Raw genomic sequence first — 27,457 nt, forward strand, 5'->3', positions numbered from 1 at the left:
TTCATCAATTCTCAATTCATAAGACACAAATTGACCATATTTAAACATCACAAACATCAATTGGTCATGAATCCTCAAAACCCTAATTTATTCAACAAAACCCTAATTCTCCTTTTTCCAAATTCATGCAAACTCACACAAATTAGCATACTAATTATATCTACTACTTCATACAAGTTCTAATTCATTTTAAATCTCACCAAACACTCCAAATCTTAGGTTTCCTTCAAGCTGGCCAAATTTTCCTTGTTCCCATACAAGCATGAATTCTTTCATTTTCCAAGTCTATCTTTCATAATACATCTCAATTTCAATAATTTTAAAGGTAATTCAAGCTTGGGTGACTTACCTCAATAGGTGACTTCTCAAATCTTCAATTCCCTTCTCAATTTCTTCATTCCTTTACTTTAAATCTTCTTATCAAAGGTTAATTTGATTTATACTAATTTTGTATGGAATTTTGGAAGAAGTTTCAAGGTTTTATAAGCTTGGATTAAAGAAAATGGTGGAAGAGAGAAAAAGAAAGAGAAATGGTGAGAGAGGGTGGGGCGACCAAAGGTTGAAGAAAATGAATTAATTAATTTTTTTCTTTTAATTGATCCTTTTATATAGGCATTATCCCATAATTTCCATAATTTAAAATTATAAATTATTATTGCATCATGCTTGCCTAATGATGATGTCATAATTTCCCTTTTTTTTCTTTTCTTTTTCCTTTCCTTCACACACCTCTTCATGTTTTTGATTATTTTTCACAATTTTAATTTCCTATATTTTAATGGACATTTAGGCCAAGAGTCACCTCTAAGGGTGAATTAACCATTTTACCCCTTATCGATCTGATCCATTTTTTCAATAACACTAGGTTACTTCCTAAATTCTGATTTAATTATTCGAACTAGTTCTCTATTCTTTTCTGTGATTTTCACATTACCATTAGCTTCATAATTTTTCTTAGGCCCAAGGTGCCATAGAGTCCTACATGAAATTAGGGTAACGATTGAGCTCACAATCACTTCCTAGTTCGATCACCCATCGCTGTGGCCTCGGCTCATTTAACCCACTATGCTTTATTCTCCTTATTTCCATTTCATCTTCATATAATTGTTATTAATTTTTGTTCATAGCTTTTCTAGATGAATTAAATATGATTCTGAATATCCTGACTGTTCAGACTGATATTAGTCACTGGAACAGTAGACTGTATGGAACTGCCTATTTTGAGGGCGTTACAATTCTTCCCTCCTTAAAATGAAATTTCATCCTCGAAATTTACCAAATGTTAGTCTTTAAACAGCCATGGTTGTTTTTTCTTCAAGTTTTCCTCACATTTCCATATATTCTCTTAGCCCGAATAATAGTTCCATAGCATCTTAAACAGAGGAATTTGCTTATTCCTTAACTGCCTCACTTCATATATCAGGATTTTTATAGGTTTCTTGTTATAAGTCAACCTTGGACTTATTCCAAGTCTAGAGGTAAACCGAGTCTATGTACTAATGGATTCACTCTTTTAAAACCTCATATGATCCTATGAAGCGAGGACTCGATTTCTTTTTCTTGTCAGATCTCATGATCTTCTTATTCCATTCTACCAATTGGACAAAACTGTGAGGCCTAGTATGGGCTGGGCCAAAGCGGACAATACTAGCCAGTGGGCCAAGCCGTTACACTAGTAGCATGGTACTAAGGGCACAGGGCTAGCTTATGGCAAGAGAGAAGGCCAGTGGTAAATACTTATGAGAAAAATGTTTAAGGAAGGGCAAAAAATAAACTTGTGGATCAAGCACCAAATGAACAATGTGTGATCAAACTAGCTAGTGCTGGTGTTGTATTCGATCAAGGCACTAATAAAAGTAAACTTGTCCAACTTCTTAAACTTAGATGGTAATTCTATGAAGGAGCTGGGTACTTCCTTGCTAATAGTAGGGAGGCCTGTTAGAGCCTTAGTGTCCTTCAAAGTGATAGACATAAGCACCATTGGTAGAATGAAGGAGTTACGGGACCTTGACCAGAGTCTTAAAGAGCCAGCTATCAACTAGGGTTGAGAGGAGGAGCAAATTTAGTTAGTTTTATAAAATCAGAGATGCCCAAGAGCTTTCAGGTGTTAGAAAAGTGAGGCTAGAGTCTATCAATCCATGGCTTCCAGCTTGAAGACTGTTGAGGCCAAGATTTAATATCACTGAGGTGAAGAAGAGGCTGTAATTGACTATTGACCAATAACTCCTTATACTTTCCCAAAGGGAAGGGAAGAAGTGGAATAGCATGGGGAACTGCCAAAGGACCTTCAATGGCAACCTTTTCAACAAGACCCTATAAGAAGTAAAGTAATTAAGATTAGGTACATGGGCAAAACATTTGTAAGTAATGGATAAAGTAGGGAAATTTTAGAATACTTATTGAGAGTGGGCTCAAAGATGGAAGCACCCTGGACTTCTTAGAGCTGGTACCTACAGTCTTTGTATTGCTGGTACTAGTGAAAGCAGTGGCAGGTACCCAGTTAGATAAAATTCGGACATACTTTCCTCAACAAAAATAACATCCAAAAAATTGGTTCCTCAATTATGAACCAATTCTCACAACCAACGGTCAAACACAACCTACACAAAGACTAGAAGCACATAAATAGAGAAACAAATAACAAATGTGAATCTAAGAAGTTACCTCCAGTAGCTCCAGAAAAAAGGTTAGTACTCGACATGGAGAAAATTAGGGGAGTATAAATATGTAAGGTAGTAGAAGAAGGAATAGCACTCAGTCCAGGAATGCTACATTAATGGGATAGATTTATGGCATGATCAGTGGTGCATGCAAAGCCAGATTTACTTGTGATGTCACACCTTACCCCTCCGTAAGGCATAACATGATCCCATAGTATACCTAATGAATTATCAAACTTCGTCTACTGATAACCCATTAAATATACTACAAGGGATTTTAAACCTTTTCTTATTCCTTTTTACAGTGGTGAGCACTTTTGACATGTGTTAAAATTTTTTTAAACTGAAGTGAAACCAAATAACAAGTCTGTAATATCACTAGATTCTATAAAAATTTTGGCAAAGTGCTGTCTGTATTTTGAATAAAACAGTTCTTCAAGAACCTGTATAAAGCACTTCTAATAGATTTATTCAATCCCAAACTCCAATAATAGTTCAACACAATTAAATTTCTCAACATTTGTCAACTCAATTCAACATCAATTTTTAGTATTTCCAAAGATAGACTACAAAATGGCTGAGTAGTTCAAAAGCTGAGATAAAAAATAAATATATTACAACTTTAGTTTACAACTGCTCAAGACCAAGTACAAATATACATACAGTTCACATACATGACAACAAAATTACAAAAATATGGTATACTCAATATACCCGGCAGAATCCCAAAATGTAGCACAAGCAGCCTACTCTGCTGCTCTGTCTATCTGTCTACTTGCGACAGTAATGAAAAAGCTATCGCTGAGCCAATATCTCAGTGGTGCACAACATTAGAAAAATGCAATTTAAAACCATAAATCATAAATCATATAAACTATGGATATTTAAAATCATAGTTAAATTCAAAAGACAGAGAATGTCATAAAGAATTTAAACTCCATTTCACAATGTCTCAATGAATATCAATAAATCACACACACAGCTTAATCATGATTTCAAAGTCCAATTTGTCCCAAAAGCCAATGGCTAATGAGGAATAACATAGCTAGCTAGCAATATATGAGTACTCATCCTATTCGTCCTCAACTGGCACACACCTCAATACTTTAGCCAGAGAGGGAATTCAAAGCCAATTCGTTCCACTAGACAAGCTAGTGAGGAATTCAATCAAATATACATGATAGCTGTGGTTTCAAACCATTTGCAATATTTTTCAAGCAATAAGTATCCATCAAATTCCATTCAAACAAATTTTTCACAATTTAAGCAATAACATACAAATTGTCATAATTTATTTCAATTGAAAATTCAAAAGAAATAACTGTTGTGCACAAACCTCTGAAGAGTAACCTCTTAGCCTTAACTCAGTGTTTCCTTCCCCTTCCTTGAGTCTTTGCTAACTGAAACACACAATTTAAAGTTTTTTAGTACTCAATTAAATTGTCTCTAACAATAAGGTTCAATAATTAAATTTAATTAATACTATTGCTTTCATTAGTTAACCTATAATGTTGACCTTTGATGCACTCTAGGGGAATAAATTTTAATGTTACCAATATGTCACATTTTATAGTCCTTTAGTGTTGGTACATGCTACCAATTTCATTTTCAAGTGTATTGCATTTTATTGCAATTTATTAGATTTTGGTATGATATTTTGACCTAGTCGAATGACCTAGTTTACTCGATTTTCGAGTTCTGGTCCAAATTGAAAACTTGTAGGTCTATGTCTTATTGAACTTCTGCCACAAATTTTAGGTCATTTAGAGTTTACTAGACCAATTTATGATCATTTTACCAATGCTGGACAGGTTGCACTAAAATGACAAACTTAGGTCATTTTTAGGTCATTTCTGATTCTAACAGTTTTTATAGCCAAATTTGTGCAAGCATTTTGACTTGCTTATGGTTATTTTTGGGTTTTGTGATCTATACAAAAGATGTAGCCCTATGTCTAAGCTTTCTAGCCATATAAATTTTAGGTCATTTGGACCTGTTTTGAGTGAGTTATGGCCAAAATACTGACTGCTGTTCAAATAGTCAATTTTCAGGTTTACAATATCACCAATCCAGATTTGGTCAATTTTCATGTCACTTTTTGGACAGAATTTAGGTAGGCTTTCTTCATGAAAGTTGGCACATTTTATGCCTAGTTTCATATCCAATTGGCCTCAAACCAATTGGAGTCATACAAGTCCACTTATATCCTAAAACACATACTACCCTTAAAACATTTTTGAGGCATTAACCATTCACACATTTAACTAACTATAACTTCACTTCCCAAACAATTCTACATTTGTATCATACCACAACCATTCCTTACTTTACATTATAGTAACTTTGGGTAGAATATAAATAATTTACAATGCACCAATTACACCTCCAATTCACAATATCCAATTCTAAACAATACATATACATGAATGCTCCTAACCACTACATATAACTTCCATCCTCAATCATACAAACTACCCTTACATCATCACCACTAGAATTCATCAATAAGTTTCATGATATCATACATAATTTCATGGGTTTAAAGGCTGCCCAAAAATGGTAGTTTACCTAGGTATTGAATTTCCTTTACAAACCCTTAATTTTAATTGCTCAATTCACACATACACATAACATACATTGGCTAAAATATCTTATAACATTAATCAACATGATTTCCCATCAATTCCCACCAATTTAATGTAAGAAAAACTCAAGCAAACTCACCTCCCATGGTTGATAAAAATGGACAGTCCCATAACTCAACCATTTCTTCACATTTCTTCACCAAAAATACTACCCACAACCTCAACACAAGTTTTAATTAAGGAAGGGAAAAAAATGGACACTTACCTCTTGTTGAACTTCCTCAAAACTCCACTAAATCTCTTCTTTCTTGTTCCCAAAATGTTGCCCAAGGTGTGTGTGCAAGCTTTAATGAAGAAACTATGGTGAAATGAGGGCTTGAACATGGTTGTATGGTGGTTAAAGTGAGGTTGGCCATGGAGTTTCCATGGGAGTTTTGGGAGAAAGCTCAATTCGGCTTGGAAGAAGAATGAAGAAGATGAAGCTTACTTAGTGGAGAAATCTGTCCACTAATGTTATATTTTAATGTCCATTAACCTCACTTAGTGGAGCACTAAGTTTAGTTAATGATTAATTAATCCAAAGTTTCCAAATTTGCAATTTTGTCACCATTTCTTTCACTATTAATATAATGTACCACAATTTAATTTTTATGACATTTTCAAAGTTTAATATCATTTATTTTTAATGGACATTTAGGTCAAAAGGCAACTCGTGGTATCAAATGACCAAAATGCCCCTCTTCGGGTTATATTCCTAATTTTTCGGTAACACCGATTTTTATCGATTTCTTGATTTTTCGTTTTTCTTTGTACTAATTAATTAATTTTTCTTTGACATTTCTAATGTCATTTATACTTCAATAGATGTTTATTTAAGTCTTAAAAATATTTCTCAGGGTTTCCCGCCGTTCAGGGCTAATCAACAGTCCTCGACGCAACTTTCCGGTGTGGTCACCCATAGCTACGGTTTTTGGCTCGTTTAACTTAGTTACATTTCATTGCTCTTATTTTTCCTTTGTTTTTCTTGTATTTTCCTCTATTGTATTTCTTTATTTTATGTCTCCTCACTAATATTTAAGTGTAGTTCTAGGCATTCTAACTATCCGGACAGATACTGATCGTCGGAACAGTAGAACGCACTACCAAATATAGGGGTGTTACATGTGAAGTGGTAGGTACCTAAGAACTAACAGGTACCTATGAGCTGGAAGGTGAATCAATTGAAGCCATCTCTACAACTACAAATAGTAAAAAACAATGTCAAATACACTCCCAGATAACAATAGTCAATAGTACAGGTACCAACATGCAACAGTAAGTTAGGTACTTAGCAACATACTGTGTAACACCCCTCACCCGACTATAGTTTAGCCGAGCAAGGCATGTCACACTCGGTGCCGGAACACCTTAACTTATCTTACTTTATTCCTTTAATCATTTTAAACTCATTATCTTTTAATATCAATTATTTTTCTAAGGAGAAACCAATAGAGTTTCCCCTATTCTAATACCGTTTAGCGTGTCTCGCTATTTCCCTGCTTAAAAATTCAAGAATATTTTCACAATAAAATCTCATCCATAATAATCATAATTATCTCATCAATTTGAATATCCTCTATATAATTCAATTTCATATTTATTTATATACATTCCCATTCATTCTCAACTCATATGTGAAAGTTTTCAATCTTCATTAATTTACATGATATACAATTTAATCACATATAAACTAACTGATTTATTAATTTACAACACATAAATATTAAAAAATTTTCTAGTTTACATTACAATATAAGAAATATTTATACTATACAAAATACATAAAATGACTAATGTGAGCCCTATTGACATGCATTCCTGAGGAGGTGACAACCTTAAACACTCTATAGATCTGATCTCCAAAAGCCCAGTTTAATATCCAATGGGCTTTACCTTCAGTACCTGCGCAAGGAAACAAATCCATCATGCTAAGCATTGCCGTTTAGTGGTGCAATAATATAACAAAGAAAATAATATACAAAATACAGATGGAAATAAAACATGGTTCATATAATTAAGATTTAATTATGCTTCAATCAGGTTTCTAAAATTTGATATCTTTTATCCTAATTTAGTCCTCTTTGGTGGTGCTTAGTTCATAAGGTTATAGTAAGAATATACAATATGTTAATATTATTCTTAACTTAATATTATTATGAAAGGTACATTTGTAACATTTATTTAAATTATAGTTCTATTACTAATCTTTTTGTATCATTTAATTGAATACCTTCTAGGTTATCTTAGATTATTTCATAATAATTAAAGTTCTCAGTGTCATTCAATAATAGATAAATTTTTAACATCAGTCTAGTTCATTTCAATTCTTTCTACTAAATAATTAATCTAATTTATTTTAAGTCTTCTTACTCATTTATTTAATTTCTAATATTTTTAATTGCTAATATTCTTAACTTGTTTTAATAAATTTCACTGCCCAAGTAACCTATGACAGACTGACTAAACTGGATAATGGGTCGTAGGCACTAGACACCATTGTGCTTCGGGCCGTCATATCATGGAACGTGAAATACGGAATGTTAACCACGTATGCAGTCAGTATGGCTAAAAGCCATGATAACAGATCAGTATGGCTAAAAGTAATGATAACAAGTAATCGAGCATAAAAGCCATGAGTGCGGGTATAAAGCCATAAATACAGGCATAAAGCTTTACGCAGTACTGCTCAAACAATACCCTATTGGCATGCCAATCTATCCAATCTGACACACGTGTCTAGGCAATACATTGGCACATTAGTACCATTAAGGGTTCATAAGTATCATTATTTCATTATATGTTCCAATTATAATTTATAACGTTTTAATTTTCATTACTAGCAGAAGTATAAATTTCTAAAATATAATTCTACATAAATTATGCATTCATCATAGTTTATACATTCATTATATCACTCATATTCATCACAATTCACAGCAATGGTTTTCATAAACCATTATACTCAAAACATTCTTCTTGTTTCTCACATGTTATTAATTATGTAAGGTATTAATTTCTATTATTATTTCTTATGTCTTGGGGGTTACTATTCATACATTATTATTCACTCAAATTGTTAACTTTTTTATACATAATATTTATACAAATATTTGATACATAATTATACTACATTTTGGATTTTAAATTTGTTAGTATTGATTGCCAATTGCAATTCAAAGCCTCCAAAAAGTATTTTCAAAAATTTAGTTTTTTGTGTCCTATGTTTACTATTCCATTGGTCTAAGCTACAATGAGAATTTGGTAAACTTTTCTTCATCAAAGTTGTTCCTTATTGTGTCTTCTTTAATACCCTTTTTGAATCACTCCATTTGGAGTTTTCTAGCTCAAGTTATGCAAATTTCAATAAGGCTAGCCGGATTGGTATCTACCCAAAATTTCTGGGTAGAAATCAATTCTGGCAATTTTGGTATCCTAACTTTGATGGACAATTTCATTAAGTTCTGCTCAAAATTTGGAGTTATGTTCTTCATGAAAGTTGTTCTAAATTGTCTACGATTTCTATTGATTTAAAATTCAGGTCAATTGGACATTTCTACACTGAGTTATGACCATTTGAACAAATACTGTTTATTTGGTTATTTTCCAGGGATAGCTTGTGTTACCTGGATTGAGGTAATTTTTAGGTTAACTTAAGTTGGTTTTCTGGGTAAGGTTTCTTCATGAAAAGTGTGGCAAATTATCCTAGGTTTTATCTTCAATTGGCCTCATACCAATTGGAGTAACATAACTCTACTTATGATCATAACTATTTACTGGACTCAAGGTTTAAAAATTCCTGTAAAGAAACAACACTTCCAATAGCACAACTCCATCAACTACCAACTTCAAATTGTGACTAACACACATAAATTAGTCAATAATTTACCTCAACATCCATAATTAAGCATCATAACATCATTTCTCATAAATTGGTTCCAAACCCTAACTTCAAAATCACAATTTCATACTACACATGCAAATTTAACTTACTTTTCATATCTAGCACCTCTCCTAAGTTAGAATTCAAGTTTAAATCTCATTAAACACATCACTTCCTCCATATGCCTAGGCTGGCAGAAATTCCTCCCATGCATACATACCCAATTTTATCAATTCTTCTTGCTATTTCCCATGCTTAGAAACCAAATCCAAGAATTAATCAAGAAAATAATGGAGAATAAGCACTAACCTTAGTGGCAGAATTTTCTCTTAGCCTAACTTAGATTTTCCTTCACTTTCTTTCTTTTGCTAGGCTGCCAAACACTCTCCCAAGAGGAATTGACAAGGTTTAATGAAGGAAAGAAAGGGTATTATGGTGGGAAATCAAAGAAGCATGAAGAGAGAGATGAAAAGAATTTTAATGGAGGAAAGAGACTAAGTTTCGGCCATGGGAGGGATAAAATGAAGAAGCAGATTTTTGGGTTGTTTTTATCCTCTTTTAATGAGTTTTCTTAATTGTGATTGGTGGGGATAATTATCACATCTTACCCCTTTGTAAGGCATAACATGATCTCGTAGAATACCTAATGAACTACTGAACTTCACCTACCGATAACTCATTAAGTACCCTATAAGGGATTTTAAAATCATTTTCTTACTTTTTATAAGTGGTGAGCATTTCCTACTAGGTATTAAAACGTTTAATTAAAGTTGAAAACTAGTTAAAATTTTTAGCCCATTTTATTTTTTCACAAATTTTATAAAAATTTCGGCAGAGTGCCGTCTGTATTTTGAGAAAACAGTTCTTCAAATTCCTGTAAAAAATACTTCCAATAATGTGTCTCAACAACTTCTCCAAATTCACAACCATCCCAATCAATTTCAACCGCATTTATCAACTTTCAAAAATTCAAATCCACAATTTCCAATTCAAATACCATCCAAAATATTACTAATTACTTTCATTCAAATTAAAATAAAATACTTCCATTCATAGGTAATTAAATGTAAAACAACTTATATACATCATATTAAAAATTTATATTAGGAAAAATCCAAACTAAAATTTATTACAAACTTTATACAAACTGCTCAAGACCAGTTTTACATGTTCATAATTTTACATACATTACATACATCAAAATAAATTTTTACAGTCAGGGTATAAAATATACCCAATAACTTCAAAACAGGTAGCTCCTCAATCCTCAGTAGTTCAATCTGCTACTCCTCTAGTCTCTATATCTGCAACAACAATAATAGCTATCACTGAGTATGAGGACTCAGTGGTGCACAACATACTAAAATAAACTTTATGTGGAATTTAAATCACATTTATTCAAAAATTAGACTGAACATGAGAACTAAATACAAAACATGAATTATGAGATTTTAATCCAAACAATTTCATTTTGAAGTGTCAAAACCAATTTCATAAAACCCACAGTTATATCATGCCATTCGAAACAAATATAATCTCAATAGCCAGAGGCTAAGGAGAAGTCACATCACAAGGCTAGCTAGCTCAAATATATGGATATCCATTCAATTTCTTCTTCTACTAGCACACACCTCAACACTTTAGCCAGAGAACGAATCAAAATTCGAAACTGATTACCCCCACTAGTCATGCTAGTGAGGTGTTCAAATATATGGTCATGACACTGTGGTTTCAAAACTTATCTTAACAATTTACTAAAAATTTATGCCATCTCAAATATACACAAATAACTTTCAATAATTTAAATCAAAAGCATAATAAATATTTCATCATAATGATGTCACAATTCAATATTTCAAATTATTCAAAACAATATGCAAAAGAAAATTTACAGAAATTCTACGTTGTTCACAAACCTTAAGCGAGTCGCCTCTTGACCTTGACTCGATTCCTCGGGTTCTTTCCCGGTGTTCTTTTCCACTGAAACACACTTCCACTGAAACACACAGTTTCACAGTGTTTCAGTATCATAACTTAGAATAAATCCAAAAATAAATATAAATTCACTTTTACCTATTTCTAATGTGCTAAACTTGACGTTCTTTAAAATTTGTGTTTTGGAGTTACTATTCACGACACTATTTAAGTCAATTTGTTGACTTTCTAAGGCTTAATAGGTATGGGAATTCCAACTTCACCCACATACCACATTTTGGTTACTAAATTTGTTGGTTTTGGTTGTTTACTCAAAATCTAAGTCTTTTAGGCAAATTTGCAATTTTTCAGTTTTGGTGTCTTATGTTGCACTGTTCCATCTGTCATTTTTCTGTTAGAATTTGATAAAACTTTCTTCAGTGAAAATGTTCCCTATTATCAAAACTTTATTCTCCTTTTTGAATCACTCCATTTGGAGTTTTGTTGCTCAAGCCGGATTGGACTTAACCCAAATTTCTGGGCACCAAACTGGTTCTGGCAGTTTTTAGGTGACCAATTTTGGGTAGCCAAATGAATTGGTTAAGGGTATAATTTGGATTTGTGTTCTTCATGAAAGTTTTAGGTCTATAACTTAACTTTTCACTGGTAAATTTCAGGTCATTTAGACCTGCCTAGCCCAAGTTATGGCCAAATGAACAAACATTGTTCATTTAGTCATTTTTGTATAGGTCAGATTGCCAATTCTGGATTTGGTCAATTTGTTCACTAGGTTTTGGTCACTTTTTGAGCATGCTTCTTAAATGAAAAATGTTCCATTTTGTATCTATTTTCATTCCCAATTGGTCTCATACTAATTGGAATTGTAAATCTTCAGTTTTGGTCCCTGAAAGGGACCTTAGTCCTACCGCCTGTAGCATGACCCAAAGCAACCCAAATTTGCATTTGATTCCAACACTTCTAACATACACCAATTGGTCACAAGGACCATTTCTCACTTAAAACCAAGTCCAACACACCATTTAACACATTCTTACATTTTTGTCTCTAAAACCCTATGTAACACTCCTATTTGCATAGCCTGGTATATTTTACTATTCCGGTGACCGGTGTCGGTCCCGATAATTAAGGAGATTAGAACCACATTTAAGACAACTAGATAAACCATAAACACAAATAATTAGTAATTGTCAATTAGTTAAGTATAAATAAGAAAAACATAACATATGAAGTTAAATAAGCCGAGGTCACAGCGATGAGTGACCTTCTCGGGAACGACCTCAAAGTCAATTTAAACTCAAATTTCGAACCGTAAAATGTGACGCCGCGGTCCTTAGGACCATTACGAACACAGTGGAAAAGAGAAAATCATGAAAAAGAATTGTTAAGTCAGTCAAATAATTAAGTTAGGAAGCCGAAAGAAATATTGAATTATTTGCAAACCAGGTTGAACCGGCGAGGGGCAATTTGGTCAATTGACCCCGAGAGCTGACTCTTGACCTAACTGTCAAATAAAATCAGAGAAAAGAAAATTTTGGAGTCGGGAATTAAATTAAAGAACTAATAGGAAAAAAAAAGAAGAAAATGAAAAAGTGAAGGGAGATGACATCATGCATGACATCATGCATGATGCCATAAATATTATAATTAATAAATTTAATTAAATTGATTTATGGTCTTCCTAATACATAAAAAAGAAAATAAAAGAAAAGAAAAAAAAAACATAAAAGTCTTCTTCCTTCCCTAAGTTGCCGCCCCACCTCTTCCTTAACACCACCATTACCACACCTCCATGAAAGCTTGCTCCAAGCTTTAAATCCCCCATTAAACCCTAATTTCTTCCCCAATCACTTCATAAAACCTTATTTTCTTCCTTTGAGAAAGAGATTTAGTAAGAAAGAAAGAAGAAAAGAGGAGAAAAATTGAAGATTGAATATCAAAGTTGAGGTAAGCTATTTACTTTGGAATTTTGAGTTTAATACATGTGTTTATGATTGAATGAACTTGGAAATAAGCTTAAAATGAAATGAAGACAAGTGTTATGGGACAAAGTTGAATTTTGGCCAACTAGGGTTTGATATATGTATGCATGAACTTGGTGAATTTAAAGGTGTATGTGAGCTTATTGGTGTTGAATGCTTATGATTAAATGTCTTGAATTCGTTAAATGCAAGGAATTAGTGTGGTTAGGGTTTGACACTTAGGGTTTAGAGGCAAAAATTTAGAGAAATGGTGAAATGATGTATTTGATCTAGTTTGAAATGAAAAATGGTCATTTGTGACCAAATGAAGTGTGTTGGAATTGTTGGAGTTAAGGTTAAATTCGGATTCAATGTGGTCATGCCGCTGGCAACAGGACCAAGGTCCCTTTGAGGGACCAAAACTGAAAATTTACAATTTCAATTGGTATGAGACCAATTGGAAATGAAAATAGACACTAAATGACACAATTTTCATTCGGGAACCACGCCCAAAAAGTGACCAAAACCTAGTGAATAAATTAACCAAATCCAGAAATTCTCAGTCTGCCCTGTACAAACTGACCAAATGAATAGTGTTTATTCATTTGCCCATAACTTGAGCTAGGCAGGTCTAAATGACCTGAAATTTTTCCAGTGGATAGTTGAGGTATAGACCTAAAAATTTCATGAAGAACACAAACCCAAATTATGCCATTAACAAAGTCATTTGGCCACCCAAATTTGGTGACCTAAAACTGTCAGAACCAAATTTTGCCCAGAAATCTGGGTTAAGTCCAATCCGGCAGCCATGGTTCAAATGGCTATAATTTGAGCTACAAAACTCCAAATGGAGTGAGTCAAAAAGGAGAATAAAGTTAAGACAATAAGGAACATTTTCTATGGAGAAAGTTTTGCCAAATTCTAACAGAAAAATGACCAATGGAACAGTGCAACTTAAGACACTAAAATTGTAAATTTGCAATTTTGCCTAAAAGACTTAAAATTTGAGAAAACAACCAAAACCAAAAAATTAGGTAACCAAAATGTGGTATGTGGGTGAAGTTGAAATTCCCATACCTATTAAGCCTTAGAGAGTCAACAAATTGACTTGAATAGTGTAGTGAATAGTAACCCCGAAACACAAAATTTAAAGAACGTCACATTAGAGCTAGGTATAAGTGAATTTAAATTTATTTTTGGATTTATGTTAAGTTATGATACTGAAACACTGTGAAACTGTGTGTTTCAGCGGAAAAGAATATCGGGAAGGAATCCGAGACATCGAGTCAAAGCCAAGAGGCGACTCTTATAAGGTTTGTGCACAACTAACTATTTTGTTACTTTTCACTTCTAAATTGATTTGAACAAGTTTATTTTATGATTTATCATTTTGTTGTGTTGAGGATTTTAATTTGTTGAATGAAATTTTATAAATTAAATGTAAATTTTCTTATGCGTTTAAGGATTTATTGCATGGTTTTGAGAATTGTAAATTTTAAGTTTGATGTGTTGCCAACCTTGAGCATGAATTTATGATGATTTAATATGTTGACAATTTGTAAATACTTTTATAAATAGGAACTGTTTTGAATATGATTTGAAACCACAGTTGACATGGCAAAATATGTTGTGAATTCTCATTAGCTTGTCTAGTGAGATATCTCCTCCAATAGATGGGGCGAGTTCCTTCCTCTCTGGCTTGCCAGTTGGGGAAGAATTTGAATGAGTACTCATATATACTAGCTAGTCTTTGTTCCTCCCTTTTAGCCTCGGTTATTGGGAGAGTGTGAAATATCGTGGTGTACAACACGGCATCTATTTGAATTTTGGGTCATGGGTTCAACTGTGTGAATTGTTGGCAACGCCCTTTAAATTATGCATAATTTGATAAATTGTGATTGAAATAAATAATTTGTTAGTGATTCAAAATATTTTTGTATTGTTTTAGAATTTAAAATAAATGTAAATAAATAGTTACTATTTGATCAAAATGTTATTCAAACGAATAATTTGCATGAATGAAAATATTGATTTCTGAATGTCATGGATTTTGAAGAATTTAGAAATTTTAAATTTTTATTCATTATGAATTGTTAAGAATAATTTGTATTAAGGTTTAAATTATTAGTTTGTGCACCACTGAGTTCACCACTCAGTGATAGCTTTGTATGCTGTCGCAGGTGAAAGAAAATATATAGAGCAACTGAGCGAGGCTACCGAAGGACACGGTAAGATTATCCTCGGGTATATTATAGTATACCCTTGTATATTAGCTTTTAATGTAATTCTGTAATTATATGTATGAAATTTCCTTTGAGCAGTTGTACCAACTCTTTTGTAATATATATATATATTTAGATTGTAATTAAATACAAATTATTGTAATATTATCTTGAGATTTTATGTATTTATTAAGTTTGCACCACTAAATTTTTAATACTCCCATGAATGTAAATATTCATTTTGTTATCTTAATGAGATATTTCAATGTTTGATTTAATTTAAACTGTGTGTTGAATTGCTTGTGTTGATTTGTGAAATGAGGATGGTTTGAATTTTGAGACTTGAGAAATTGGTTGAGATTGATTGTGAAATTTAAAAAAGTTGTTGAGAAAAATATTGGGAGTGTCTTTATTTTCAGGTTTTGAAGAACTGTTTTCTTAAAATATAGATGGTACTCTGCCGAAATTTTTGTAAAAATTACGGAGATTTTTAGATATCTAAAAATTTGATTTATGTTTGGACTTTAAATAAAGGTTTTTAATATCTGAGAAAATTTTACCCACCAATTTAAAAATGAATGAAAATTGTTTCAAAATCCCTTGTAGTATATTTAATGGGTTACCGGTAGGCGAAGTACGGTAATTCATTAGGTGTACTACGGGAGCATGTTACATCTTACGAGGAGTAGGGTGTGACATGTTTTAGTAGTATCAGAGCAAAGGTTTTAAAATAAATTTTGAACTGTGAAATTGAAATATTATTCGATAAGTACAACTGCTCAATGTTTGATACATATAGTACATTTACATCATAAATATGAAATAACGGGGAGAAATCTCCTTGTATTGGTTGTACAAGAAATAGAAAAAAAAAATTCCTGGGAATAGATATGGACAAGGGGGATAAAATGGTAGAGCAGTCTGATACAGCTAACGTACAAGGAGAGGCCCCAGTTTCGCAGAGCGTTGGAGGTCCAACTGCACCAGTCCCTCCTATACAATTTACTGCACAAATGGCCCAGCAGATGGCCATGTTCTTTCAGTAAATGGGGGATAATCTGTCAGCCCAGGCCCAAGTACAAACCCAACTCCCTCAAGAGCAGCATGAAAAAGAGAAAAGTGGGAAACCCATCAGTCAAAGTTTGAGTAGTAATTTGGGAAAGAGAAAAGATTTTGAGGGACCTCGAGCTCCTAAGTATGACAGAGGCGGATCTTCAGGGCAGAAGCAATCAAGAACCATTCGTCGAAGAACCAGAAGTTCCTACCCTATCCGTATTTGTGTCATTTGTGGAAAATTTCATGAGGGTATTTGCCATAGGGTAACTGGAGCCTGCTTCAATTGTGGTGGAATTGGACATTTCGCCTGAGATTGTACTAGCGCACATCGATTTATGCCACATACTACACCAGAGGAATCAGTTCAAGATTCTGATTTTAGAGGTTCATTAATAGTCAGTAGAGGCAGAGGAAGAAGTAGAGACAACACTTCAGGTAATCCTCGCACAATGGACCAACCCGAGCAGAGGAATACACTAGAAAGAGGGAACGCCATGCATCGAGGGGAAGAAGCAGAGACTTCAGATGTAGTTACCGATATGTTCTTAACTTGTGAAAGGAATAATTATGTACTATTTGATTCCGGCTCTACTTATTTATATGCTAATGTAAAATTATATGTTCTACTACTATTCCCTTGCGTGGAGATAAATTTTGATGTGTTAGTGATTAGTCTTTTAGGATAAGAATTGCGATAATAAGCGTGAATGGAATTAATTTTGAAAAAGTTTTTAGTGAGAGACATCTCCTGGACTACGATAAATTATAAAGTTAATTAGTAAACCTAATTAGGTAAAGTAAGAGGACCAAAAAGTAAGTTATAGCAATATATCTGCCCTAGATGCAAATAAAGGTGTTACTGTTGATAGATGTCAGTAAGTACCATAATCAAAATAAGTTTAAGATATTAGTGGATTTGAAAAAAATAAAACATAGGGAAGTTTGATCTATTGGGATGTATCGTAGTAACTATGCAATATTCTTGATGTTTGGGCTGTAAGCTATAGATTACAGTACTGACTTGGGATTTATTGTGTAGAGCTATGTACTACCTCATAGTACATAAGGATAAGAATAGTTATAAATGACTTTCGCTCTGGTACAAATATACCAGAATAGAGTTTTATTACTAGAACTGATTTTGAAAATCCTAATTTGGGATTTAAAACTCTATAATTAGAATATCAAAAGATCATGGTTGCAAGGTAGTGAGAGTTAAAGACTCCGTTACCCTAGCATGAATTACAATACATCAAGAATTGTTATGAGACTAGAGATTTTAATGTGGTCAAAAATTAGAAATAACACCTATAGGGCTAAGTCATCCAGTCTCTGATATGGGGTTTATAGTTGTTTTGATATTGCAATGAATCTTTTGCTCAAAGTTTAGTAAAGAACAGTATTCTATTTGTGTAGCAGTAAGACACGAAATATAATTTTGTTCCCCTAGAAGAGATAGGATGCTATGGATGACAATTATAACTTATAAAACAGTTAAGAAATGATGTTCTACGGATAACAGTAATTCGATAGGAACTAGTTGCTCAGGTATTCTTTAGAAAGAGCACAATTTTATTGTGCGGATCATAAGGATTAGATTAAAATTAAAGCGAAACTTTTAAATAGCATAGGAAATAGGAGAGTCCGGTAGACTCCCTTCTTAAGATTATAAAATTGTTTATGATTGAAAAAAAAAAAAGAGGGTAATGATCGTAAACCAGCGAAAAATAAGCTATAGAATATTGATAGATAAAAGAGTTGTGGAAGTAAAAATTAGAATAGTTGGTGGGAATGTAATAAAAAAACATTATGAATATTAGTTAAAGTATTGACTAGAATAGTCAGAGGACCAAATCAAAGTAATATTGAAGCATAGTGGATCCACTAATACATAGATTTGCTTACCTCTAAAATTGAAATGAATTTGAATTTAACTTATGACAGAAGCTTATAAGAAACTTGGCACACGAGGTGAGCAATCGATGAGTAAATAGTATTAGTTAAAGTGCTAAGGAACCATTATTCAGGCCAGGAAGCTACTTAGGAGCGTGAATAGGACATGAGGAGATAGCACCCACAACTGTTCAAAGACTGATACCAGGTAAAATTTCGAGGATAAAATTATTTTAAGGGGGGAGAGAATTATAACACCCCTATTTGCATAGCCTGGTATATTTCACTATTCCGGTGACCGGTGTCGGTCCAGATAATTAAGGAGATTAGAACCACATTTAAGACAACTAGATAAACCATAAACACAAATAATTAGTAATTGTCAATTAGTTAAGTATAAATAAGAAAAACATAACATAAGAAGTTAAATGAGCCGAGAGTCACAGCGATGGGTGACCTTCTCGGGAACGACAGCGAAGTCAATTTAAACTCAAATTTCGAACCATAAAATGTGACGCTGCGATCCTTAGGACAATTACGAACACAGTGCAAAAGAGAAAATCACGAAAAAGAATTATTAAGTCAGTCAAATAATTAGATTAGGGAGCCGAAAGAAATATTGAATTATTTGCAAACCGGGTTAAACCGGCGAGGGGCAATTTGGTCAATTGACCCCGAGAGCTGACTCCTGACCTAACTATCAAATAAAATCGGAGAAAAGAAAATTTCGGAGTCGAGAATTAAATCAAAGAACTAGTAGAAAAAAAAAAAAAAAAAAGAAGAAGAAAATGAAAAAGTGAAGGGAGATGGCATCATGCATGATGCCAAAAATATTATAATTAATAAATTTAATTAAATTGATTTATGGTCTTCCTAAGACATAAAAAAGAAAAGAAAAGAAAAGAAAAAAAAAAACATAAAAGTCTTCTTCCTTTCCTAAGTTGCTGCCCCACCTCTCCCTTAACACCACCATTACCACACCTCCATGAAAGCTTGCTCCAAGCTTTAAATCCCCCATTAAACCCTAATTTCTTCCCCAATCACTTCATAAAACCTTATTTTCTTCCTTTGAGAAAGAGATTTAGCAAGAAAGAAAGAAGAAAAGAGGAGAAAAATTAAAGATTGAATATCAAAGTTGAGGTAAGCTATTTACTTTGGAATTTTGAGTTTAATACATGTGTTTATGATTGAATGAACTTGGAAATAAGCTTAAAATGAAATGAAGACAAGTGTTATGGGACAAAGTTGAATTTTGGCCAACTAGGGTTTGATATATGTATGCACGAACTTGGTGAATTTAAAGGTGTATGTGAGCTTATTGGTGTTGAATGCTTATGATTAAATGTCTTGAATTAGTTAAATACAATGAATTAGTGTGGTTAGGGTTTGACACTTAGGGTTTAGAGGCAAAAATTTGGAGAAATGGTGAAATGATGTATTTGATCTAGTTTGAAATGAAAAATGGTCATTTGTGACCAAATGAAGTGTGTTGGAAGTGTTGGAGTTAAGGTTAAATTCGGATTCAATGTGGTCATGTTGCTGGCAGCAGGACCAAGGTCCCTTTGAGGGACCAAAACTAAAAATTTACAAGTCTAATTGGTATGAGACCAATTAGGAATGAAAATAGATGCTAAATGACGCAATTTTCATTTAGGAACCATGCCCAAAAAGTGACCAAAACCTAGTGAATAAATTAACCAAATCCGGAAATTCTCAGTCTGCCCTGTACAAATTGACCAAATGAATAGTGTTTATTTATTTGCCCGTAACTTGAGCTAGGCAGGTCTAAATGACCTGAAATTTTACCAGTGGATAGTTGAGGTATAGACCTAAAACTTTCATAAAGAATGCAAATCCAAATTATGCCATTAACCAAGTCATTTCACCACCCAAAATTAGTGACCTAAAACTGCCAGAACCAAATTTTGCCCAGAAATCTGGGTTAAGTCCAATCCAGCAGCCATGGTTCAAATGGCTATAACTTGAGCTACAAAGCTCCAAATGGAGTGATTAAAAAAGGAGAATAAATTTAAGACAATAAGGAACATTTTCTATGAAAAAATTTTTGCTAAATTCTAACAGAAAAATGACCAATAGAACAATGCAACTTAAGACACCAAAATTGAAAATTTGCAATTTTGCCTAAAAGACTTAAAATTTGAGAAAACAACCAAAACCAACAAATTAGGTAACCAAAATGTGGTATGTGGGTGAAGTTGGAATTCCCATACCTATTAAGCCTTAGAAAGTCAACAAATTGACTTGAATAGTGTAGTGAATAGTAACCCCGAAACACAAAATTTAAGAAACGTCAAGTTTAGCACATTAGAGCTAGGTATAAGTGAATTTAAATTTATTTTTGGATTTATGTTAAGTTATGATACTGAAACACTGTGAAACTGTGTTTCAGTGGAAAAAAATACCGGGAAGGAACCCGAGACATCGAGTCAAGGCCAAGAGGCGACTCGTATAAGGTTTGTGCACAACTAACTATTTTATTACTTTTCACTTCTAAATTGATTTGAACAAGTTTATTTTATGATTTATCATTTTTTTGTGTTGAGGATTTTAATTTGTTGAATAAAATTGTAAAAATTAAATGTTAATTTTCTTATGCATTTAAGGATTTCTTGCATAGTTTTGAGAATCGTAAATTTTAAGTTTGATGTGTTGCCAGCCTTGAGCATGAATTTATGATGATTTAATATGTTGACAATTTGTAAATACTTTTGTAAATAGGAACTATTTTGAATATGATTTGAAACCACAGTTGACATGGCAAAATATGTTGTGAATTTTCATTAGCTTGTCTAGTGCGATATCTCCTCCACTAGATGGGGCGAGTTCCTTCCTCTCTGGCTTGCCAGTTGTGGAAGAATTTGAATGAGTACTCATATATACTAGCTAATCTTTGTTCCTCCCTTTTAGCCTCGGTTATTGGGAGAGTGTGAAATGTCATGGTGTACAACACGACATCTATTTGAATTTTGGGTCATGGGTTCAACTGTGTGACTTGTTGGCAACACCCTTTAAATTATGCATAATTTGATAAATTGTGATTGAAATAAATAATTTGTTAGTGATTCAAAATATTTTTGTATTGTTTCAAATTTTAAAAGAAATGTAAATAAATAGTTACTATTTGATCAAAATTTTATTCAAACGAATAATTTGCATGAATGAAAATATTGATTTCTGAATGTCATGGATTTTGAAGAATTTAGAAATTTTAAATTTTTATTCATTAGGAATTGTTAAGAATAATTTGTATTAAGGTTTCAATTATTAGTTTGTGCACCACTGAGTTCACCACTCAGCGATAGCTTTGTATGCTGTCGCAGGTGAAAGAAAATATATAGAGCAGCTGAGCGAGGCTACCGAAGGACACGGTAAGATTATCCTCGGGTATATCATAGGTATACCCTTGTACATTAGCTTTTGATGTAATTCTGTAATTATATGTATAAAATTTCCTTATGGCCTCTAGTGGTTGGTTCCCGATCGTTACAATTGGTATCAAAGCCACTCGCGTTTCCTCTTGAGCGATGGTGGGGCAAACATCAGCGAGGATGCTGAGTCCCGAAAGGGGGGGAGAAAGGTCCCTTAGGAAAATCTCACATTGGCAAAGCACGGAGTTGGTCTTGGGTTCAAAAAGTAATGATATATAAAATGGGGGAACTAATCACTAGAGGCGCCTTTTGGTGGAATGGCCTAGAGAGTTGGAAGAACTCTAGGGTTAAGCGTGCTCGCTTGAGAGAAATCCTAGGATGGGTGACCTCCTGAGAAGTTCTCCATTCCACCTATGGGATAAAACCGTGAGGCTTATGGCCAAAGTAGACAATTCCTCTAGTGGTTGGTTCCCGATCGTTACACCCTAGATGCTAAACCCTAGTTCATGCCATTGATCAATTCCTTAATCAAATCATTACACTAATCACATATTCAACCTTATTTAAGTTCTAATTCATGTTTAGTTTAATTAAACACTATCAAATCCAACACCCCATCAAGCTGGCCAAATTCACATATGGTCCCTCAATAAAAATTTTCTTTTCATTTAAGCATATTTCCAAGTTTATTCAACTAAAAACACATGTATTAAACTCAAAATTCCAAAGTAAATAGCTTACCTCAACTGAAGTTCAATAACCCAATTTCTTCTTTCTTTTCATCTTTCTTTCTTGCTCAATCTTCTTTTCAAAACTAAAAGACCAAGTTTAATTAAAGGGGACTATGGGATTTATGGCTAGATCAAGTGGTTCTTCAAGCTCAAAATGAGCTTTAATGGAGGAAAGTGAGGGTGAGGGAGAGAGAGGTGAGTGACGGCTTGAAGAAGATAAGTTTTCTTTTTTTTTCTTTTCTTTTCTTTTATGTTTTTAGTCTTATGGAAGACCATAAATTACCATAAATTTAATTTTTAATTATAATATTTATGGCATCATGCATGATGTCATGTATGATGTCATCTCTTTTTACCTTTTTCTTTTTCCTTTTATTTTTCTATTTATTTTTCCATTAGTTTCTTTAATTTAATTTCCGATTCTGAAATTTTCTTTTCTCTGATTTTATTTGTGATTAGGTCGAGTCACTCGTGGTCAATTGACCAAATTGCCCCTCGCCTGTTCAACCCTGTTTGCAAATAATTCAATATTTCTTTTGGCTCCCTGACCTAATTATTTGACTGGCTTAACAATTCTTTTTCGTGATTTTCTCTTTTCCACTGTGTTCACAATAGTCCTAAGGACTGCGATGTTACATTTTATGGTTCGAAATTTGAGTTTAAATCGACCTCACAATCCTTCCCGAGAAGGTCACCCATCGCTGTGACTCTCAGCTCATTTAACTTCTTATGCTCTGTTTTTCGTTTTTATACTTAACTAATTGACAATTACTAATTATTTGTGTTCAAGGCTTATCTAGTTGTCTGAAGTGTGGTTCTAATCCCCTTAATTGTCCAGACTGACTCCGATCACCGGAACAGTGAAATATACCAGACTATGCAAATAGGGGTGTTAAAATTCTCCCCCCCTTAAAATAAATTTCGTCTCGAAATTTTACCTAATATCAATCTCTGAACAGCTGTGGGTGTTGTCTCCTCATATCCTCGTTCCCAAGTAGCTTATTAGCCCGAATGATGGTTCCACAGCACTTTCACTAACGATATTTGCATGTTCTGTAGCTGCTTCACCTCATAAGCCAGAATCTCTATGGGTTCTTCTTCATATGTGAGGTCTAAATTTACTTCAATTTCCTCGATAGGTAGTATATGAGATGAGTTTGATTGATACCTCCTCAACATAGACACATGGAAGACATTATGTATCTTTTTCAACTCTGGAGGTAGTGCCAATCGATATGCCAAAGGACCCACTCTTTTCAGAACCTCATATGGCCCAATGAAACGAGGACACAGTTTCCCCTTTCTGCAGAATCTCATAATTTTCTTCTAGGGGAAAACCTTGAGGAATACTTTCTCACCCACTGTATACTCAATATCTCTTCTCTTCAAATCAATATAGGACTTCTGATGGTCTGATATAACCTTAAATCGATCTCTAATTAATCTGATTTTCTCTTCAATTTACTGAATAATTTCTGGCCCAATCATCTTTCTCTCACCTACCTCATCCCAGCACAAGGGAGTTCTTCATTTTCTGCCATACAAAGCTTCATATGGAGGCATCCCAATACTTGATTTGTAGCTATTATTGTAAGCAAGCTCAATCAAAGGCAAGTGTGTGTCCCAACTGCCATCAAACTCAATCACACAAGCCCGTAGCATGTCCTCCAAGATCTGAATTATCCTTTCAGAGTGGCCATCTGTCTGTGGGTAGAATGTAATACTGAAGTTCAATCTAGTTCCTAGGGCTCTCTGAAGACTACCCCAGAATCTAAAAGTGAACCTAAGATCTCTGTCAGATACGATGGATATTGGCACTCCATGTAGTCTCACAATCTCATCAATGTACAACTTGGCCAATCTTTCTAAACTGTAGTCCATCCGAACTGGCAAAAAATGAGCAGACTTAGTCAGTCTGTCAACAATGACCCATATTGCATCATGAATCTTCTGTGTCCTCGGAAGTCCCATCACAAAATCCATAGTTATTCTCTCCCATTTCCATTTCGGTACTGGTAGTGGATGTAACAACTCAGCGGGTACTTGATGCTCTGCTTTCACTTGCTGACAAGTTAGACATTTGGAAATAAACTCTGCCACATCTCTTTTCATACCCATCCACCAGTAATGCTCCTTTAGCCCTCTATACATTTTTGTGCCACCAGGGTACATGGCAAAAGGAGACTCATGTGCTTCCTTCAAAATGATCTGTCTCAAGTCAATGTCATTAGGAACACACATTCTGCCCTGGTGTAGCAGTAGACCGTCATCTCTTATTGAGAATTCTGGTTTCTTGCCTTGTCTGACTTCTTCCAACAGCTTCTGATACCTTTCATCATTCTAAGCAGCCATTCTGATATGATCCCTCAATACTGGCTGTACATGCCATGCAACTGCTGTTTGGCCCTCATCATCAATCTCTAAGCTGGCATGTAATGATCTCAACTCATATACCATAGATAAAGGAGTAACCCGTAGACTTGCCATAGTCTTGCGACTTAAGGCATCAGCCATAACATTAGCTTTCCCTGGTTGATAGTCTATCAGACAATCATAGTCTTTTATCAACTCTAACCATCTCCTCTGTCTCAAATTCAACTCTTTCTGAGTGCCCAAATACTTCAAACTCTTATGATCTGTGTAGATGTAACATTTCTCCCAATAAAAATAATGTCTCCAGATCTTAAGAGCGAACATAATAGCTGCTAGCTCCAAGTCATGTGTCGGATAATTCCTCTCATGCGGTTTTAGCTGGCGTGATGCATAAGCAATGACATTTTGATCTTGCATCAACACACAGCCTAACCCATTGTGAGAAGCATCACTATAAACTGTGTATTCTTTACCCGGAGTAGGTAAAGTCAGGACTGGAGCTTCAGTCAAACACCTCTTTAACTCATTAAAACTCTGTTGGCATTTATCCGTCCACTGAAATTTCACATCTTTTCGAAGTAGCTTAGTCAATGGAGATGCCAACATGGAGAATCCCTTCACAAATCGACGGTAGTATCCAGCTAAACCCAGAAAACTGCAAATCTCTGTGATATTTCTAGGTGGCCTCCAACTAAGGACAACTTTTATCTTACTTGGATCTACCTTGATACCCTCTACTGATACTACATGCCCCAAGAAAGATATTTCTTTCAGTCAAAATTCACATTTCGACAATTTAGCTTATAGTTGTTTTTCCCTCAGAGTTTGTAGTACAATCCGCAGATGTCTATCATGCTCTTTTGCACTCCTCGAATAGACCAATATATCATCTATGAATACCATAACAAACTGGTCGAGGTATGGTCTAAAGATAGTGTTCATCAGATCCATAAAAGCAGCCGGAGCATTAGTTAACCCGAATGGCATAACCAAGAACTCATAATGGCCATAGCAGGTTCTGAAGATAGTTTTAGTGATACTCTGCTCTTATACTTTCAACTGATAATAACCTGATCTCAGGTCAATTTTGGAGAACACAGCTGCACCCCTCAACTGATCAAATAAGTCATCAATGCGGGCAATGGATATCTATTCTTTATTGTCACCTTATTCAACTGCTGATAGTCAATGCATAAGCGAAAAGTGCCATCTTTCTTCTTAACAAACAACACTGGCGCTCCCCAAAGTGACACACTAGGGAGAATAAAGCCCTTGTCAAGTAGCTCTTGCAATTGCACTTTCAACTCTTTTAGTTTTGCAAGTGCCATTCTATATGGTGTTATAGAGATTGGGTCCACACCAGGCATAACATCAATCTCAAACTGCACCTCTCTTTCTGGAGGTAATCCTGGCAATTCATCAGGAAACACATTCAGAAAGTCACATACTATAGGGATGTCCCTCAGTGCTGGACTCCCCACTTGGGTGTCTATCATATGTGCCAAATATGCTTCATACCCCTTTCTGATTATCCTTCTGGCTAGTGCAGCCGAAATGATATTTAATAGCAGTAAATGCCTCTTTCCATGTATTACCACATCACCGTACAGAGGGAGACCAAAAGTGACTATCTTCAGTCTACAGTCAATCATGGCGTGATGCCTGGCTAACCAATCCATGCCCAAGATAATATCATAATCTCTGAAGGGCATTTCAATCAAATCCAAAAAAAAAAACATGTCCTTGGATCACCAAAGGACAGTCTCTATTAATTCTATTGACCCGAAACTCTTGTCCTAATAGACTAGTTACTAGCACTTCAAAACCCATTTGGACACATCGAACAGCAAGGGAGCTGACTATGCCAGCACTAACATATGAGTGGGTTGAACCCGTAACAAACAACACAAATACTTCTTGATCAGAGATAGAGAATGTATCGGCTATAACATCAGAAGTCTCAGCCTCTTCTCACTGTCTCATCGTATAAACCCTGGCTGAAGCACTTCCTCAGCCGATCGACCAATAGTACTCGATCGTCAAGCAAAGGCTCTACCTCCGCCTCTTCCTCTGCCAACTGATTGTGAATCTCTGGGAGCAGGACTCTAAATAGATCCTTCTGTAATAGTGGGAGCTAGACCGAATCTAGGAGCACTAGTGCAGTCTTTAGCTAAATGGCCCTTGCCTCCACAGTTAAAGCAGGCTCCTATTTCCCAATAGCATTCTCTGCCATGAATCTTGCCACAAGTCTCATAGGGGCGGGCAGGATATGAACCCCTGCTCGACTACTGACCAAACCTAGGGGGTCTCTGTCGCAGAATCGCCTTCCAAACCTTCCACCTCGACCTCTGCTAGGTGAAGGAACGGAAGCGTTAAAAACACAAGTTTATACCATTAAATTCAAAAATTTTCACCTAGGGTCACATGCACCATGCAAGATTTATTTTTATCTATTTGATTTCAATGATAAACAACATATTAAAACTCTTTTAATATGTTTTTGGATCTGTATTTGCCATTTAAGATTTTAAAATTAATAAGATTAATTTTAGAACCCTAGATTAAATCAAGAACGATTACACTAACCTCTTGATGCACTGCAGCGTGTCTGCGCCTTTGAGATTCATCTTCAAGACACCAGATGTTGTCCCTCTAGCTTGTCCACACCAAGAACACCTATGGCAGCCCTTGAATAGCTTTTAAAGCTTTTTCTATTAATTAGAAATTCAAGTTCTG

This window comes from Hevea brasiliensis, chromosome 15 (genome assembly GCF_030052815.1).
Source record: "Hevea brasiliensis isolate MT/VB/25A 57/8 chromosome 15, ASM3005281v1, whole genome shotgun sequence".
In the NCBI taxonomy this organism is placed as follows: Eukaryota; Viridiplantae; Streptophyta; class Magnoliopsida; order Malpighiales; family Euphorbiaceae; genus Hevea; species Hevea brasiliensis.